This window comes from Salmo salar, chromosome 19, assembly GCF_965601325.2.
Source record: "Salmo salar chromosome 19, fSalSal1, whole genome shotgun sequence".
In the NCBI taxonomy this organism is placed as follows: domain Eukaryota; kingdom Metazoa; phylum Chordata; class Actinopteri; order Salmoniformes; family Salmonidae; genus Salmo; species Salmo salar.
In genome coordinates, this window is record NC_138309.1 from 1,493,905 (window position 1) to 1,511,835 (window position 17,931).

The window sequence follows — 17,931 nt, forward strand, 5'->3', positions numbered from 1 at the left end:
CTTTGCTGGTGACACTGTCTGTTATTTATTTTGAATTCAAGGCACACTTAACCAGCATGGCTACCACAGCATTCTGCAGCGATACGCCATCCCATCAGGTTTGCGCTTATTGGGACTATCAATTGTTTTTCAACAGGACAATGACCCAACACACCTCCAGGCTGTGTATGGGCTATTTGACCAAAAAGGAGAGTGATGGAGTGCTACATCAGATGACCAGGCCTCCATTTAGGTGCAATCTTACTGGCAGCAATACTCGACCTCAACACAATTGAGATGGTTTGGGATGAGTTGGACCGCAGAGTGAAGGAAAAGCAGTCAACAAGTCCTCAGCATAAAGTCGTGGCCAAAAGTTGAGAATGACACAAATATTAATTTTCACAAAGTCTGCTGCCTCAGTTTGTATGATGGCAATTTGCATATCTTGGCCATGTTCTGTTATAATCTCCACCCGGCACAGCCAGAAGAGGACTGGCCACCCCTCATAGCCTGGTTCCTCTCTAGGTTTCTTCCAAGGTTTTGGCTTTTCTAGGGAGTTTTTCCTAACCACCGTGCTTCTACACCTGCATTGCTTGCTGTTTGGGGTTTTAGGCTGGGTTTCTGTACAGCACTTTGAGATATCAGCTGATGTAAGAAGGGCTATATAAATACATTTTATTTGATATACTCCAGAATGTTATTAAGAGTGATCAGATGAATTGCAATTAATTGCAAAGTCCCTCTTTGCCATGCAAATGAACTGAATCCCCAAAAAACCTTTCCACTGCATTTCAGCCCTGCCACAAAAGGACCAGCAGACATCATGTCAGTGATTCTCTCGTTAACACAGGTGTGAGTGTTGACGAGGACAAGGCTGGAGATCACTCTGTCATGCTGATTGAGTTCGAATAACAGACTGGAAGGAGGGTGGTGCTTGGAATCATTGTTCTTCCTCTGTCAACCATGGTTACCTGCAAGGAAACACGTGCCGTCATCATTGCTTTGCACAAAAAGGGCTTCACAGGCAAGGATATTGCTGCCAGCAAGATTGCACCTAAATCAACCATTTATTGGATCATCAAGAACTTCATGGAGAGCGGTTCAATTGTTGTGAAGAAGGCTTCAGGGCGCCCAAGAAAGTCCAGCAAGCACCAGGACCGTCTCCTAAAGTTGATTCAGCTGCGGGATCAGGGCACCACCAGTACAGAGCTTGCTCAGGAATGGCAGCAGGCAGGAATGGCAGCAAGCAGTCCATCTGCACGCACAGTGAGGTGAAGACTTTTGGAGGATGGCCTGGTGTCAAGAAGGGCAGCAAAGATGCCACTTCTCTCCAGGAAAAACATCAGGGACCGACTGATATTCTGCAAAAGGTACGGGGATTGGACTGCTGAGGACTGGGGTAAAGTTATTTTCTCTGATGATTCCCCTTTCCGATTGTTTGGGCATCCAGAAAAAAGCTTGTCCGGAGAAGACAAGGTGAGCGCTACCATCAGTCCTGTGTCATGCCAACAGTAAAGCATCCTGAGACCATTCATGTGTGGGGTTGCTTCTCAGCCAAGGGAGTGGGCTCACTCACAATTCTGCCTAAGAACACAGCCATGAATAAAGAATGGTACCAACACATCCTCCGAGAGCAACTTCTCCCAACCCAGGAACCGTTTGGTGACGAACAATGCCTTTTCCAGCATGATGGAGCACCTTGCCATAAGGCAAAAGTGATAACTAAGTGGCTCGGGGAACAAAACATCGATATTTTGGGTCAATAGCCAGGAAACTCCCCAGACCTTAATCATTTTTCATACTTGAGTAAAAGATACCTTAATAGAATATGACTCAAGTAAAAGTGAAAGTCATCAAGTAAAATACTACTTGAGTAAAAGTCTAAAAGTATTTGGTTTTAAATATACTTAAGTATCAAAAGGTAAATGTAATTGCTAAAATATACTTTTGTATCAAAAATAAAAGTATAAATAATTTCAAATTCCTTAAATGAAGCAAACCAGACGGCACCATTTTATTTTTTGGGAGGGGCACACTCCAACACAGCCATAATTTACAAACGGAACATGTGTGTTTAGTGAGTCTGCAAGATCAGAGGCAGTAGGGATGTTCTCTTGATCAGTGTGTGAATTGGACCATTTTCCAGTCCTGCTAAGCATTCAAAATGTAATGAGTAAATGAGTACTTTAGGGTGTCAGGGAAAATGTATGGAGTAAAAAGTACATTATTTTCTTTACAAATGTAATAAAGTAAAGTTGTCAAAAATAGAAATAGCAAAGTAAAGTACAGATACCCCAAAAAACTACTTAAATAGTACTTTAAAGTATTTTTACTTCATTACTGCTGTAAATTAGATATTTGTGTATTTCATTTTCAATACATTTATAAAAATGTGTAAAAAAATGTGCACTCTGTCATTATGGGGTATTGTGTGCAGATGGGGGGGGGGGGGTATTTAAATAATTTTTTAATTCAGGCTGCAACACAATAAAATGTGGACTAAGTCAAGAGGTATGAATACTTTCTGAAGGGGCCGTAGTCCGCTCCCATCTTAAAAAATGTTCCCAGCACTCCCCTTCCATGCTTCTTAAATATTGAAAATTTGTAACACTTCTAAACTGCTTTTAAAACTATTTTAGAGTGGATGTCTGTTGTCTTTTTAACCAGATTTTATCAAATTTTACTGCTGCTCATATTTAAATTTTTTAACACGATTTTAACCCCCAAATTATATCCATTCATTACAACCACAACCACTCACTCAAAGCCACGACGAGAAGATTGAGCTCACACAAAAGCTACTTCTCAGTCTCTGTCTCAGCTAGCGCTACATAGCTAACTCTCACCCTACCAGCCCACTTAGCTACATGTTGATTATTCCCACCAACATGGAAGAAAGAAAAGAGACTTTTGAGATTTGGTTAGCCACACTAAGCTAACCTAGCTAGGTATTGAAGAACGCACAATCTCTTCAACTAGCAGTGTGCTTGCTATAGTTAGGCTACTAACCCTTGAGGTGAACGCTAGCTAGCTAAACACCAGAGCTATTTTCAAATACTCATACTAACTACACTAACTGTACTATTTGTGATGCAAATTGAGTATGTAGTATGCTTATTGGTCACAGCCAAAAGTTCCCGGAGGTCTTACTAAATTCGCCAAAAGGATTCAAGCAGTGGACACTATTTCAGTGCTTTTAGGGCCCATAATGCAATTATTCAGAAAATGGGCATGGCTTCACAGTGTTTTCAGATTAGAAGAAAATGGCAGAAAATATGCAGCCGAAGTACAACGAGAGCAGATACAAATTCATTGCTTTAACTAATTATGACAAATGTTAAGAAAATGTTGAGCAATGTAATAAAGTAATGACTTTTCAAATAAGTTACATTGCACGTTATGTTGGCTGACCATTTTTTAGCTACACTATCCTTACAAACCACATAGCATTGTCACGTCCTGGCCAGTATAAAGGTTAATTAGTATTGTAGTTTGGTCAGGACGTGGCAGAGGGTATTCGTTTTATGTGGTTCGGGGTGGTGTGTTTGTTGAAGGGGCATTTAATTTAAGTATTCCGGTGTTTTTGGGCACTGTTTGGTTTTCATGTATTCTATGTTTAGTCTAGTGTGTCTGTTTCTATGTTTTGGTTAATTGGGGTTGGGACTCTCAGTTGAAGGCAGGTGTTGTCTATTTGCCTTTGATTGAGAGTCCCATATATGTGGGTGTGTTTGTTTGTCTTTTGTGGGTGATTGTTTCGTCTTTAGCGTAAGTAAGCCTAACAGGACTGTCAGTTTATCGTGAGTTTGTTTTTGGTATTTTGTATATCCATTTTGAGTTTATTAAATGTTCAAAATGAACTATATCAACTCTGCTGCGTATTGGTCATCTTTTTCCGACGATGATTTCGTTATATCGTCCTCCGACGAAGAAATCCCTGACAAGCATATCATTACAGCAGTATATACCGGAATGTTACTGTTAACTACCTACCTAACATTAGTTGGCTACTAATATATCGAACTTGCCAGGCAGTATATTAAATCTAACTATCTACCCAACGTTTATTGACTTGATTATTCACGTCATTCTTAGCTAAGTGGTATAGTCGTTGTGCGTTCTCAATGGACATTGTTAATTCTGTCTCTCTACTCCGATTGAAGAGCACTCTCGTCTGAGTGTGCCAGAACGCAGAATAACTGATGAATTTATGAACGCTCAACACCCGTTGAATATGGCAGGTGTCAATAAACATTGGCAAAAAAAAACATAATTAAATTGCTACAAACAGCAGAGTTACAGTCACCAACACTCTGGATAACATGAAAACAGCCTAACCAGCTCTGCTAGGGCGAGTAAAATGGTCAGAGTGAGGTTTTCTCTCAGTTGTGTCTGCAAGTAGCTAGCAAGCGAGCCAACGTTAGCCAGTTAGCTTGAGTGCTTGACTGCTGTTGTGAGGTCAGAATGCTCGGATCAACCGTACTCCTTGGGCAGCACGTCCAGTGTGTGCACGCTCCAAGAGCAAAACGCTCTGAATTTAGGAAAGGACAATCTGACAACGCTCTGGATTTACGAATGCCCAGAGCGCACTCTGAGCGCACTCTGGCACTCAAGATTGAATTTACGATCACGCCCGAAATTGTAAAATTGTAAAATGTCTAGCTAGTCATTTGTTATGCTAACAAGCTAAGAAGAGGTTGCATAGCAACAGCATCAACTTCCGGTAGACAGGCGAAGCACTAGTATGCTCAACTGAAAGGATGCCGTTAGTTTACAGCATACCAGTGGAGGCTGCTTAGGGGAGGACGGCTCATAATAATGTCTGGAACGGAGCAAATGGAATGGCATCAAACACATTGTAACCATGTGAGTGATGTATTTGATACCATTCCACCTAATCCGCTCCAGACATTACCACAAGCTCGTCCTCCCCATACTACAATGAACTACCTGAGCTGCTAACCGATCGCTGCAGCTGTACATAGTCCATCTGTAAATTGCCCACCCAATCTACCTACCTCATCCCCATACTGTTTTAATTTTATTTACTTTTCTGCTCTTTTGCACACCAGTATTTCTACTTGTACATTATCATCTGCTCATTTATCACTCCAGTGTTAATCTGCTAAATTGTAATTATTCGCTCCTATGGCCTATTTATTGCCTACCTCCTCATGCCTTTTGCACACACTGTATATAGACTTAATTTTTTTTCTACTGTGTCATTGACTTGTTTATTGTGTTATTGGCTTGTTTATTGTTTACTCCATGTGTGTTGTTGTCTGTGTCACACTGCTTTGCTTTATCTTGGCCAGGTCGCAGTTGTAAATGAGAACTTGTTCTCAACTAGCCTACCTGGTTAAATAAAGGTGAAATCAAAAAAAATCAAAAAAATTAACTAACAGTATATAGTATGTATTATATACTCATTAAGTATGTAGTATACAGTATGTTAGTATGGGTATTTGAATACAGCTCAGGACTAGCTGTCTACACAGCAAAAATTGGCGAAGCACACGCTCCTTCGCTAGATCTCACTACCTGCACGATTCTTCTCTCACCTATCTTACCAGCGCCCTTGCTGGCTAGGCTGACCGGTCCTACCTTCTGGTACTACGGTCTTAAGAGTCCTCTAGCCTGTAGAGCAACTCCACCTTGCTGTGCTCTTCAGCTTACTGCATGCCATTTATGACAGGCTTGCACCCACTCCACAAAGTCATGGCTACCACTTCCCGTTGCCAGGATAACCCAAGCCAGACACCCGAGCCCCATCTCTACCCCTGCAGGACTCGCAGGATGGAGCAAGCGAGGAGGAGACCCCACCACCTCCCTCCCAAGTACCTGCACTCGTCCCCAGGCGCCCTGCCAAGGGCACAGCCGGTGACGAGGTTACCAATCCCCTTTAGGATTACACACTCATTGACATCTGCAAGTGAGTCGCAACCAGACTTGGCATTGAGTGGCCCAATGTCCCACCAGACCAAAGGGGAGGCAGGGATTTGTACAATGGGACGAAACTCCCACCCCAAACGGCCCGACCAAACCTAGCTTTCCAGTGTTCGCAGCTTGCCTAAGGGAGGCGAAATGGTCCTGGGAAAAGCCTTTTTCCAGTAGAATAACCCCTAGTGGTTCCCCTATCCTGAACATGCAGGGTATAGAAGAGTCTGGTTTCCATAAGCCCTGCCTCTGGCTAATTACGCAGTCCATCCCTGTTGGTTAACTCCTCCCTCCCAGACATAAGATGTACAGAACCGCAGCCCATTTGGTCAGAGCACTTCTGGCGTATCAAGCCGAGGTGCTGGAAAACATGGCAAGTCAGCGCACAGCCGATCATGCTATGTCGGAGGAAATCTGTGTCATTACAGATCTAAACATCCGCACGTCTAGGGACGCTGTACAGAGTTGTGGCCGTACCATGAGCCTTTCGGTAGTAGTAGAGAGGGCCCTTCAGCGGCCTTTGCCAGTCTTACGGTCAGGGAAAAATCAGGCCTCTTAGATGGCCCTATTACACCCAGTGGGTTGTTTGGGCTATCATTTAACTGTTTACTTTGTAAGCTCACCAGCAATTGGGCATCAAGGAACAGTATAGGCCTACTGGTCTTTTGGTAGGCTATGTCAAAATTGCTTGAAATTGATCATTTACTCATGAAGCTTGCATATGGATTTTTTTTCTCATTTATTTATGTATTATTAGCCTACTGTGGCGAAGACGCACCATAGGCTCTTCTCTCCACTTATTATCCCCAAACTCCCACAAGTGGAGAGCATTTTGTTCCCGTGTTGAAATGTTTGCTGTTGCTTTAACACTTTTAAATGCATATGTGGCAAATCTATATTCCATCTAATCCTAAAATAATTACTAGCATTTCATCCTTCAATTCATTCCACCTCTGTATCGTTTATTGCAACTCTTACACATTTCTGTTTCATATGATACATTTTAATTTACAATTTCTTACCCTCTGAGTAGGCGCAATGTGTATTGTGCACATGAACATTCGCAAGACCCAAGTTCTGTTTATTTAATTAAATGTACTGTGTGGTTTCCTTTGCTCATATTTCCAGGGTTATGTCAGAGTTCTGTGTGTGTGTCCTATGTCTCTGTCATTCTGGTTGTGCGTAATAGGAGAGTGCACACCTCAGTGTCCATTTACTGTAAGTAGACTACATTGAATAACATAAAATTATTGTTCCTTGTATGAAATATCATTAGGATAATAATAATTAAGTCTGATTAAGACGAATATACCAATGTAACAATGGATGTGGAAATTGCCTTTTACAACCAATAAACTGGTTTTACAATGTAATTGCCAATTGGGTAATTGTATGGTCCTGGAAGGGGCTAAGCACTTATGTATCTGCTTGAGCTCCTGTTAAACATATTTGATTTGGTTTCTAAAGGGGAGGCTGTGTAATCTTTCACTCTACCTGTTCAGATAGGACAGGTTAAGCCTGATACAGAGGCTATTTCTTTTGGGCTATTACCCGAGTATATTTGGTCAATCTACTTGGATATTTTGTATGATATGGCACTTTCACCATTGGATCACCAAGACCTGTAAATAAATCTACACTCTGAGCACGTCAACCTGCCATGCCTTCTGCTTATTTCATGCCCTTTACGAATTAAAATGTGTTGTTGACAAAATAATGAAAAGTGCTGTCTGGTAGACTCAATAAATAGATAAATATTTGTAGTTGAACAAGTCATTGCATGTATTTTTTACTTGACTTGAAAGAAACTTGTGACTCAACTCGACAACTTGGACTTGAATCGAGACTCGACCCGCTCTACTTGGGACTCAACTTGAGACTCCAACCTTGTGACTTGAGACTTGCTTGTGACTTGAATAATAGTGACTTGGTCCCACCTCTGCTGCACATAGGCCCCAGACAGCTAGCTGGTTTCTAATTCGCCAACAGTGCATCACACTTCACGGTCCCATTCCTTTCACCCTGCGCTTGGTTCCCGCAAATAGGGCGACTACCTGCTCTGTTCTTTTTCATGAAAACATTCAGTCCCAGCCCCTCCCCAGAAGTGAGGGGCAGGCACAGACCAGGTACACATAGCTGTCACACTACCCTAGGAGAGGAAGATTGGTGATTAATTCTGCCTCTCCCCCCTCGGGTCTCACTGTCTAAAGGAATGTTTTCTTCCTTAGTAGACAGCGGTTGCGCGCTCCGTATCCACCTCCACTCACTCAACTACAGTCCATTGCACTATGGTCCCCCTGGACCACATAGAATGAGGATGTCTAGGTTAAGCCTTTAGGTGCATCACCACTACATGGCTTAAGCACAATACCTCGGGGCTCACCCTCCAGAGTGGATTTTTCCCCTCCCAGCCGTTGCCATTCTAAACAGGCACGACGACAGGGGAATACAGGGGGAAAGAGAGGAATACCTCAGGTGTGGAGCACATTCTAGGAGGTTTGAGCCGGCTCTTATCCTATTTGGACCCGCTAGGCTCATTTAACCGTCTCGGGCTGGTTACTAGTTCTCCATCCACTTGGTTAACTTTCCTGAAGCTTCAATTCCACTCTATTCTATGATAGAGTTTTTGGACTGCGCTGATGACCCGCAACTGCTAGAGTGTGTTCGCTCCTTACATCTAGCAGACGGACTCCTAGACTGTTAGATGCAGCAGGCACCAATCACCTGTTCTGCTAAAAGTTAAGTGATAGCCACCACTAGGCACTATAGTTAGTGTCCTACTGATATGGCATGGTGGCTATAAGACCCTCGGGAACACATCTGATATGTGCTTCCAAGAGTTATGCCTCTGTTTCAGATCTTCTGCTCTGCTCCCCTCTATGTGCACTCTTACTATAACTGATACAAACGTCTAGCCTCTCCACAATGGTAGAACCTAGTTGTCATCAGCTGTCTCATTTGGGTGCAGGGGCAATAGCCTACAACCAGGGTACATTCCCTTTAGTGAAATTGCTCATAGGGAAAAATTGCGTTCCACATGCCTAGATTCCCAGGCTTAAGGGGTCTTGTCGGTCTCTCTGTTACCAAGTATAGCAGTTTTCAACTATAGGCAGACTTACTCCGCCTACACCCTGGCAGCTACCTGGCAGCAACAGTTACACAGGGATCGACCGACCCAAGCAAACGGAGAGCTCTTCCATCCCTGTCTGGGCATGGTGGCTCTTTGAGCCTGACCTGTGAGAGGATAAAGGTTAATGTGACAGATCTTGTTGTGTAGACTATTCAGAACCCTGTCACACGCTCACTATATGGCAATTAGTGTTGTGTGTTTGGAATGCCTGCCATATAGGTTTCAACAATTATACAGTGGGGAAACGGACCCTGATCTGTTGTTTTATGCAGGGAGAGTATCGCTTATGCCCAGTATTGAAACAGCAAGTCCCATCCTGAGATTTTTCTGTTATGCTTGAGGCCATTTCACAGCCGCCATTCCAGCTGCTGCAAAACATGGTAATGAGATTTCTCTCATTTAAAACTGCTTCACTATTAGCCATTGCATCCACATACCAAGTGGGAGAGTTGCAAGTGGTGTTAATTTTTTATTTTATTTAACCTTTATTTTAATAAATACATTTTAGGCACAAGTTGTGCCTCAACTTGCCTCAGGGTTATCCAAGTTTGCTTTACAACCTAACCCCGGTTTTTGTGACCAAAAAAATCTGTGGTGCTTATAACTGCATCATTTTAAGAGTTGTTGGCTTTTCACCCACCGCCTTACTCCTTCATGGAGGAAGAGCGTCTCCACCACTTGTGTCCAGTGCGCACATTGCGCATCTACTGTACATGGACAGGACGAGAGCCCTACTAGAGCGATCAGATCTCTAGGGCACCTCCCGACGCAGGGAGGCCATATTCTCACCAGCGTTTATCCCATTGGATAATGGCATATTATAGCATGGGTTAAACACATTCAGATGGCTTGATGGCTCCATCCACCAGAGATATGGCTACATCATGGGCATTGTTCAAAGGCATCTCTGTTTAAGAGATCTGTGATGCGACGAGTTGGGGTATCCCCCATACCTTCATGAGGCTCTACCGACTACTTCACTGTGCCCTCGTAGCACATACAGTGCTTAGTGTTACGCCTCGATCACACCGCCAGCGTTATGCACTTTGATACAGCAGGGGTATATTCATTTCCAATGGAACGCTGCATTTGCCTTGCAGCATTGCGATGCGGAGGCAGTTGCTGTGCGTTCTGTGTGGTGCATATGTTGGATTTATCGAACTTATGCATCAAACTGTATGCGTAGACGGCTTGACAGAAATGGTAGCAGAAGGTGAATGTTGAACTTTTGTTGCACACATCCAGATGATGCTGCATACCATTTTGCGCAATGACACTGTTGGTATGATCGAGGCGTCAGGGCTTCTGAGGGTTTATTCTGTCTAGATTTTGCTTTTCGAGAGTATATGAGCGCTACAGGAGTTGGCTATTTCCCCATAGTGAGACCGAACAAGTCATTGAAATAGAACTTATGGTTACCTAATGTAACCCCGGTTCTATGATATTATGAGTGAGGTCTTTCACCGCGTTACCCTTCACGCTTTGTGTAAGGAACACATACATGTCATTAGGAAGATGGGAGCAGACTACAGCTCCTTATATGGGAAGTGGAGTGGTCCACAATTGGCCATTGCTCCTGTCTGTCTATGACAGATGTTGTGTGATTGGATCTTCCTAGACTCCGACCCTAAAAGGGGACACTACCCATAGTGAGAGACCTCACTCATAATATCATGGAACCGGGGTTATATTAGGTAACCTTAAGAACTGCATTTGCACAGTTCTTCAAATAAAAGTGTTTTTTTTCAAATTTTCTGTGGAAATTGTTAAAAGAAATACATTTTTTAAATTTTAAATAAATAAAACGAAGATTTTTTTATAGTCACATACACCGGATAGGTGCAGTGAAATGTGTTGTTTTACAAAGTCACCCGTAGTACGGCACCCCTGGAGCAAATTAGGGTTACGTGCCTTGCTCAAGGGCACATCAACAGATTTTTCACCTTGTCGGCTCGTGTATTCAAACCAGCATCCTTTCGGTTACTGGCCCAATGGTCTATCCTGCCGCCCTAGCAAGTAGTCCTTGTGCATAGAGTTGTATGTTTTGTTAAACTTTCCAAATAATGTTTTTTGTTTGGCATACATTTTAAAGTGAATAATCTGAGTCTTAGCATAATTCCGTTACCGTGGAATTGCTCACTTCCAGTTTTGTTTCTGATACTTCCTCTCTCTCCCTCTCTATTCTCAACGTGGTTATGTTGATATGCCTCCTCTCTCTCCGGCCAGCTAGCTGGTGGTGGTTACAATGCACTAATTAGATGGTGCTAACCTAACTCTCCACGTATGTAGTTACCCATACTTGGTATATTGGGCCCTAAACTAAACTTGTCATGTGATGGGGGACGGGCAGATCTATGTTACTGAATTCTTCCCTTGGCAGGAAACTGTAATGAGTGTGTTTTGAATGAATGGCAGACAAACTGCATTTGACTTTTCCAGACAATAGCACCAGGGGGGAAGGGAAAGGATACTGTTGTAGGCCTGTCTGTCAAACACCTTAATTGACTGTGAGTGTACTGTTTGTCGATATGAGCGGAGTCAAGGGAGGCTACAGTCTTGAAACTGACTTAGAAAAACATTTTTTAGACGAAAGGGGAAGGCTTGTGCTGAAATTGGGCTTTGATATCAGGATACAGGAGATAATCTTTTTAAAACCTACCACGTTAGGGTGATCATTTATGCCTACGAAAGCTTATTTAAATGTACGCACAAGACACATGTAATAACATGTAATAACCCACAAAGAAAACAGAAGCAATTGACTGGTAATAAAATATTATAATCCTTATAAAGCAATATATTTTTCAGTTAGTTGTAATGTTTGAATCCGAAGGCTTTAAAAAATATTATGCCTGGAGACTGTAGGGTCTGCTGTGCTACTGCACCAGGACTTTGCATATAGGGCCATCTTGTGGTTTAAAATGTAATACCATGTAATGAAGTGACAAAACCTTTGTCATGCACTGGTTTCCATTAGTATATTCTAAACTGCGTTAATTGTTCCAGTGAGCAGATTGGTTGTTCCAAGTAGAGTAGCTCAGGGGATACAGGTGATAGTAATCAAACTTAATCAAAGGCTTAGCCCAAAACCCAGGTGCAGGGAGTTGGGGCTCAGACTGTGTAAATTGAAAAACAGTTAGAAAGTATTTTGTTTTAATAGGTGTGCTTGCTGAAAGCAAAGCACAACTTTAGAAACTGTTCATACTTATTCTTATTATTTGCAATCCGCTGCCACCTGTAGCGCCAAAACTGTAAAAGCTACCAACACCAAAACAACTTTAAGACGTGCAGGCTGACCATCCACAGTGTGTTTGAAAAATACTTGTTGATAATACTAATACTTTTCACACTACAACTATATTTGCATAAATCTATACGCAAATCAAGATGTCGCCGGAGGGGAGGGCTGCCGTCTTATCGTTTATTAACCAACCATGCAAAAAAAAAATTCGCGTTGTCGTAACTTGTTTTGTACATAATGTTGCTGCAACCGTCTCTTATGACCGAAAAGAGCTTCTGGACATCAGAACTGGGATTACTGACCTCAAACTGGACGAGGAGTTCTTCAATGAGTCGGACGCAAGGGATATACTACAGACACCAGACCAGGCCCAGATCCCCATGATTCGCTGGAAAAGGAAACGTAGGTTTCGCAGAAAGAGATCAGGGTGCCTTGTGAGGATCAGGCGACGAGTGGCTAATCTGCCCTTGCCTTCCGTTCTGGTAGCGAATGTTTAATCGCTGGAAAATAAATGGGACAAACTAAAAGCAAGTATATCCTACCAACGGGACATTAAAAACTGTAATATCTTATGTTTCACAGAGTCGTGGCTGAACGACGACATTAAGAACATACAGCTGCCGGGTTACACACTCTATCGGCAGGACAGAACACCAGCCTCTGGTAAGACACGGGGCGGGGGCCTATGCATATTTGTAAACATTAGCTGGTGTACGATATCTAAGGAAGTCTCAAGGTTTTGCTCGCCTGAGGTAGAGTATCTCATGATAAGCTGTAGACCACACTATCTACCTAGAGAGTTTTCATCTGTATTTTTCATAGTTGTCTACATACCAGCACAGACCGAGGCTGGAACTAAAACCGCGCTCAATTAGCTGTATTCCGCCATAAGCAAACAGGAAAACGCTCATCCAGAGGCGGGATTCCTAGTGGCCGGGGACTTTAATGCAGGGGAACTTAAATCAATTTTAAATAATTTCTATCAGCATGTTAAAAGTGCAACCAGAGGGAAAAACATTCTAGACCACATTTACTCCACACATAGAGATGCGTACAAAGCTCTCCCTCTCCCTCCATTTGACAAATCTGACCATAACTCTATCCTCCTGATTCCTGCTTACAAGCAGAAATTAAAGCAGGAAGCACAAGTGACTCGGTCTATATAAATAGTGGTCAGATGAAGCAGATGCAAAACTACAGGACTGTTTTGCTAGCACAGACTGGAATATGTTCTGGGATTCTTCCGATGGCATTGAAGAGTACATCACATCAGTCACTGGCTTTATCAATAAGTGCATCGAGGACGTCTTCCCCACAGTGACTGTATGTACATACCCCAACCAGAAGCCATGGATTACAGGCTTCTGGTTGGGAGTGGAATTCTAACCCGGAAGCTTGTAAGAAATCCCGCTATGTCAACATTCACAAGGCTGCTGGGCCAGACAGATTACCAGGACGTGTACTGAGTATGCGCTGACCAACTGGCAAGTGTCCCCACAGACATTTTCAACCTCTCCCTGTCTGAGTCTGTAATACTAACATGTTTCAAGCAGACCACCATAGTCACTGTGCCCAAGAACACTAAGGTAACCTGCCTAAATGACTACCGACCCATAGCACTCACGTTTGTAGCCATGAAATGCTTTGAAAGGCTGGTCATGGCTCACATCAACACCATTATCCCAGAAACCCTAGACCCACTCCAATTTGCATACCGTACAAACAGATCCACAGATCTCTATTGCACTCCACACTGCCCTTTCCCACCTGGACAAAAGGAACACCAATGTGAGAATGCTATTCATTGACTACAGCTCAATGTTCAACACCATAGTGCACTCAAAGCTCATAACTAAGCTAAGGACCCTGGGACTAAACACCTCCCTCTGCAACTGGATCCTGGACTTCCTGACGGGCCGCCCCCAGGTGGTAAGGGTAGGTAACAACACATCCACCATGCTGATCCTCAATATGGGGGCCCCTCGGGGGTGCGTGCTCAGTCCCCTCCTGTACTCCCTGTTCACTCATAACTGCACGCCCAGGCACGACTCCAACACCATTAAGTTTGCTGATGACATAACAGTGGTAGGCCTGATCACCGACAACAATGAGACAGCCCATAGGGAGGAGGTCAGAGACCTGACAGTGTGGTGCAAGGACAACAACCTCTCCCTCAACGTGATCAAGACAAAGGAGATGATTGTGGACTACAGGAAAAGGAGGACCGAGCACACCTCCATTCTCATCGACGGGGCTGTAGTGGAGCAGGTTGAGAGCTTCAAGTTCCTTGGCGTCATTATCACCAACAAACTAACATGGTCCAAGCACACCAAGACAGTCGTGAAGAGGGCACAACAAAACCTATTCCCCCTCAGGAGACTGAAAAGATTTGGCGTGGGTCCTCAGATCCTCAAAAGGTTTTACAGCTGCACCATTGAGAGCATCCTGACGGGTTGCATCACTGCCTGGTATGGCAACTACTCTGCCTCCTACCGCAAGGCACTACAGAGGGTAGTGCGTACGGCCCAGTACATCACTGGGTCCAAGCTTCCTGCCATCCAGGACCTCTATTCCAGGCAGTGTCAGAGGAAGGCCCTAAAAATTGTCAGACTCCAGCCACCCTAGTCATAGACTGTTCTCTCTGCTACCGCACGGCAAGCGGTACCAGAGCACCAAGTCTAGGTCCAAGAGGCTTCTAAACAGCTTCTACACCCAAGCCATAAGACTGCTTAACAGCTAATCAAACGGCTACCCAGACTATTTGCATTGACCCCCCCCCCCTCCCCCACGCTGCTGCTACTCTCTGTTATTATCTATGCATAGTCACTTTAATAACTCAACCTACATAATTGTACATAATTACCTCGACACCGGTGTCCCCACACATTGACACATTGACTCTGTACCAGTACCCACTGTATATAGCCCAGCTATTGTTATTTACTGCTGCTCTTTAACTATTTGTTATTCTTATCTCTATTCTTTTTGTATTTTTCTCAACTCCATTGTTGGTTAAGAGCTTGTAAGTAAGCATTTCACTGTAAGGTCTACACCTGTTGTATTCGGCGCATGTGACAAATACAATGTGATTTGATTGCAATGGCCATAGACTTGAATGGGAAATATTTGCCGTGTAACTAGTCTTCAACCATTTTGAAACGCCATTCAAACTTTAAAATGTGCAGACCGGTCTGGAATATGTTGCTTGTCTACAGATTTTTGATACCAAAAAAAGCTACCAACACCAAAACAAATTTAAAACTGCTGATTGGCACTTGTGAAGTCTACTTCTTAGACTTTGGACACTACAACCACATTATCTTAATCCAAATGTATTTCAGGTGCCATAAATTTGAATGGTAAAAAGTCTGGTCGCTCCCGGTCTGGAATAGTGTGCTTGTATACTGACCACAACCACTGAACACACAATTACTGAACCACACAACTACTGACCCCTATTGAAAACAAATAATGAACCACACAACTGCCGCCCACCAGATAAGACTAAAGTGCCTTGCAAATGTATTCAGCTCTCTTGCCATTTTGTCACGTCCTGACCAGTATAAGGGGTTATTTGTTATTGTAGTTTGGTCAGGACGTGGCAGGGGTGTGTTTGTTTAGAGTGTTTCAGGGTTTGTTGGGCTATGTTCTGTTTTAAGAGGGGTGTTTGTTTAGAGTGTTTCGGGGTTTGTTGGGTTATGTTCTTGTTGGTCAATTTCTATATTAGTTCTAGTATGTCTATTTCTATGTGGTGTTTGTTGGGTTGACCTTCAATTGGAAGCAGCTGCTCCTAGTTGCTTCTAGTTGAAGGTCCTATTTAAGAGGGGTGTTTTTTCTATGGGATTTTGTGGGTAGTTGTTTCATGTATAGCTGTATGCCTTACAGGACTGTTTGTTGTCGTTGTTTTTGTATACGTGTGTTTTGTTTTGGTTTTCCTTCTTTCTGCCAAATAAAAAGAAGATGAGTATACACATTCCCGCTGCATTTTGGTCTAATCAATACGACGCCCGTGACACATTTTTCCTATTTTGTTGCATTACAACCTGTAATTTAAATAGATTTTTATTTGGATTTCATGTAATGGACATAGACAAAATAGTCCAAATTGGTGAAGTGAAATTAAAATAATTATCTGTTTCCCTTTGCTATGAAGCCCCTAAATAAGATGTGGTGCAACCAATTACCTTCAGAAGTTACATAATTAGTTAAATAAAGTCCACCTGTGTGCAATCTAAGTGTCACATAATCTGTCACATGATCTCAGTATATATACACCTGTTCTGAAAGGCCCCAGAGTCTGCAACACCACTAAGCAAGGGGCACCACCAAGCAAGCAGCACTATGAAGACCAAGGAGCTCTCCAAACAGGTCAGGGACAAAGTTGTGGAGAAGTACAGTTCAGGGTTGTGTTATAGAAAAATATCTGAAACTTTGAACGTCCCACGGAGCACCATTAAATCCACAAACCTGCCAAGAGAAGGCCGCCCACCAAAACTCACAGACCAGGCAAAGAGGGCATTAATAAGAGGCAACAAAGAGACCAAAGATAACCCTAAAGGAGCTGCAAAGCTCCACAGCGGAGATTGGAGTATGTGTCCATAGGACCACTTTAAGCCATACACTCCACAGAGCTGGGCTTTACGGAAGAGTGGCCAGAAGAACATAAGCAAACATGTTTGGTGTTCGCCAAAAGGCTTGTGGGAGACTCCCCAAACATATGGAAGAAGGTACTCTGGTCAGATGAGACTAAAATGTAGCTTTTTGACCATCAAAGAAAACGCTATGTCTGGCGCAAACCCAACAGCTCTCATCACCCTGAGAACACCATCCCCACAGTGAAGCATGGTGGGTGCAGCATCATGCTGTGGGGATGTTTTTCATCTGCAGGAACTGGGAAACTGGTCAGAATTGAAGGAATGATGGATGGCGCTAAATACAGGGGAATTCTTGAGGGAAACCTGTTTCAGTCTTCCAGAGATTTGAGACTGGGACAAAGGTTCACCTTCCAGCAGGACAATGACCCTAAGCATACTGCTAAAGCAACACTCGAGTGGTTTAAGGGGAAACATTTTAATGTCTTGGAATTTCCTAGTCAAAACCCAGACCTCAATCCAATTGAGAATCGGTGGTATGACTTAAAGGTTGATGTACACCAGCGGAACCCATCCAACTTGAAGGAGCTGGAGCAGTTTTGCCTTGAAGAATGGGCAAAAATCCCAGTGGCCAGATGTGCCAAGATTATAGAGACTTGCAACTGTAATTGCTGCAAGAGGTGGCTCTAGAAAGTATTGACTTTGGGGGTGAATAGTTATGCACACTCAAATAATTTTCTATTATTTCTTGTTTCACAAGAAAAAATATTTTGCATCTTAAAAGTGGTAGACATGTTGTGTAAATCAAACGATACAAACCCCCCCCAAAATGTTTTATTCCAGGTTGTAAGACAACAAAATAAGAAAAATGCCAAGGGGGTGAATACTTTCGCAAGCCACTGTACTACTGACCACAACCACACAACTACTGACCACTACTGACCACAAAACTACAACAACTGACCACAACTAATAACCACAACCACACAACTAAATCCCAATGCATTTCAGGTGCCATAGACTTGAATGGGAAAAATTCTGTCCGCTACTAGTCT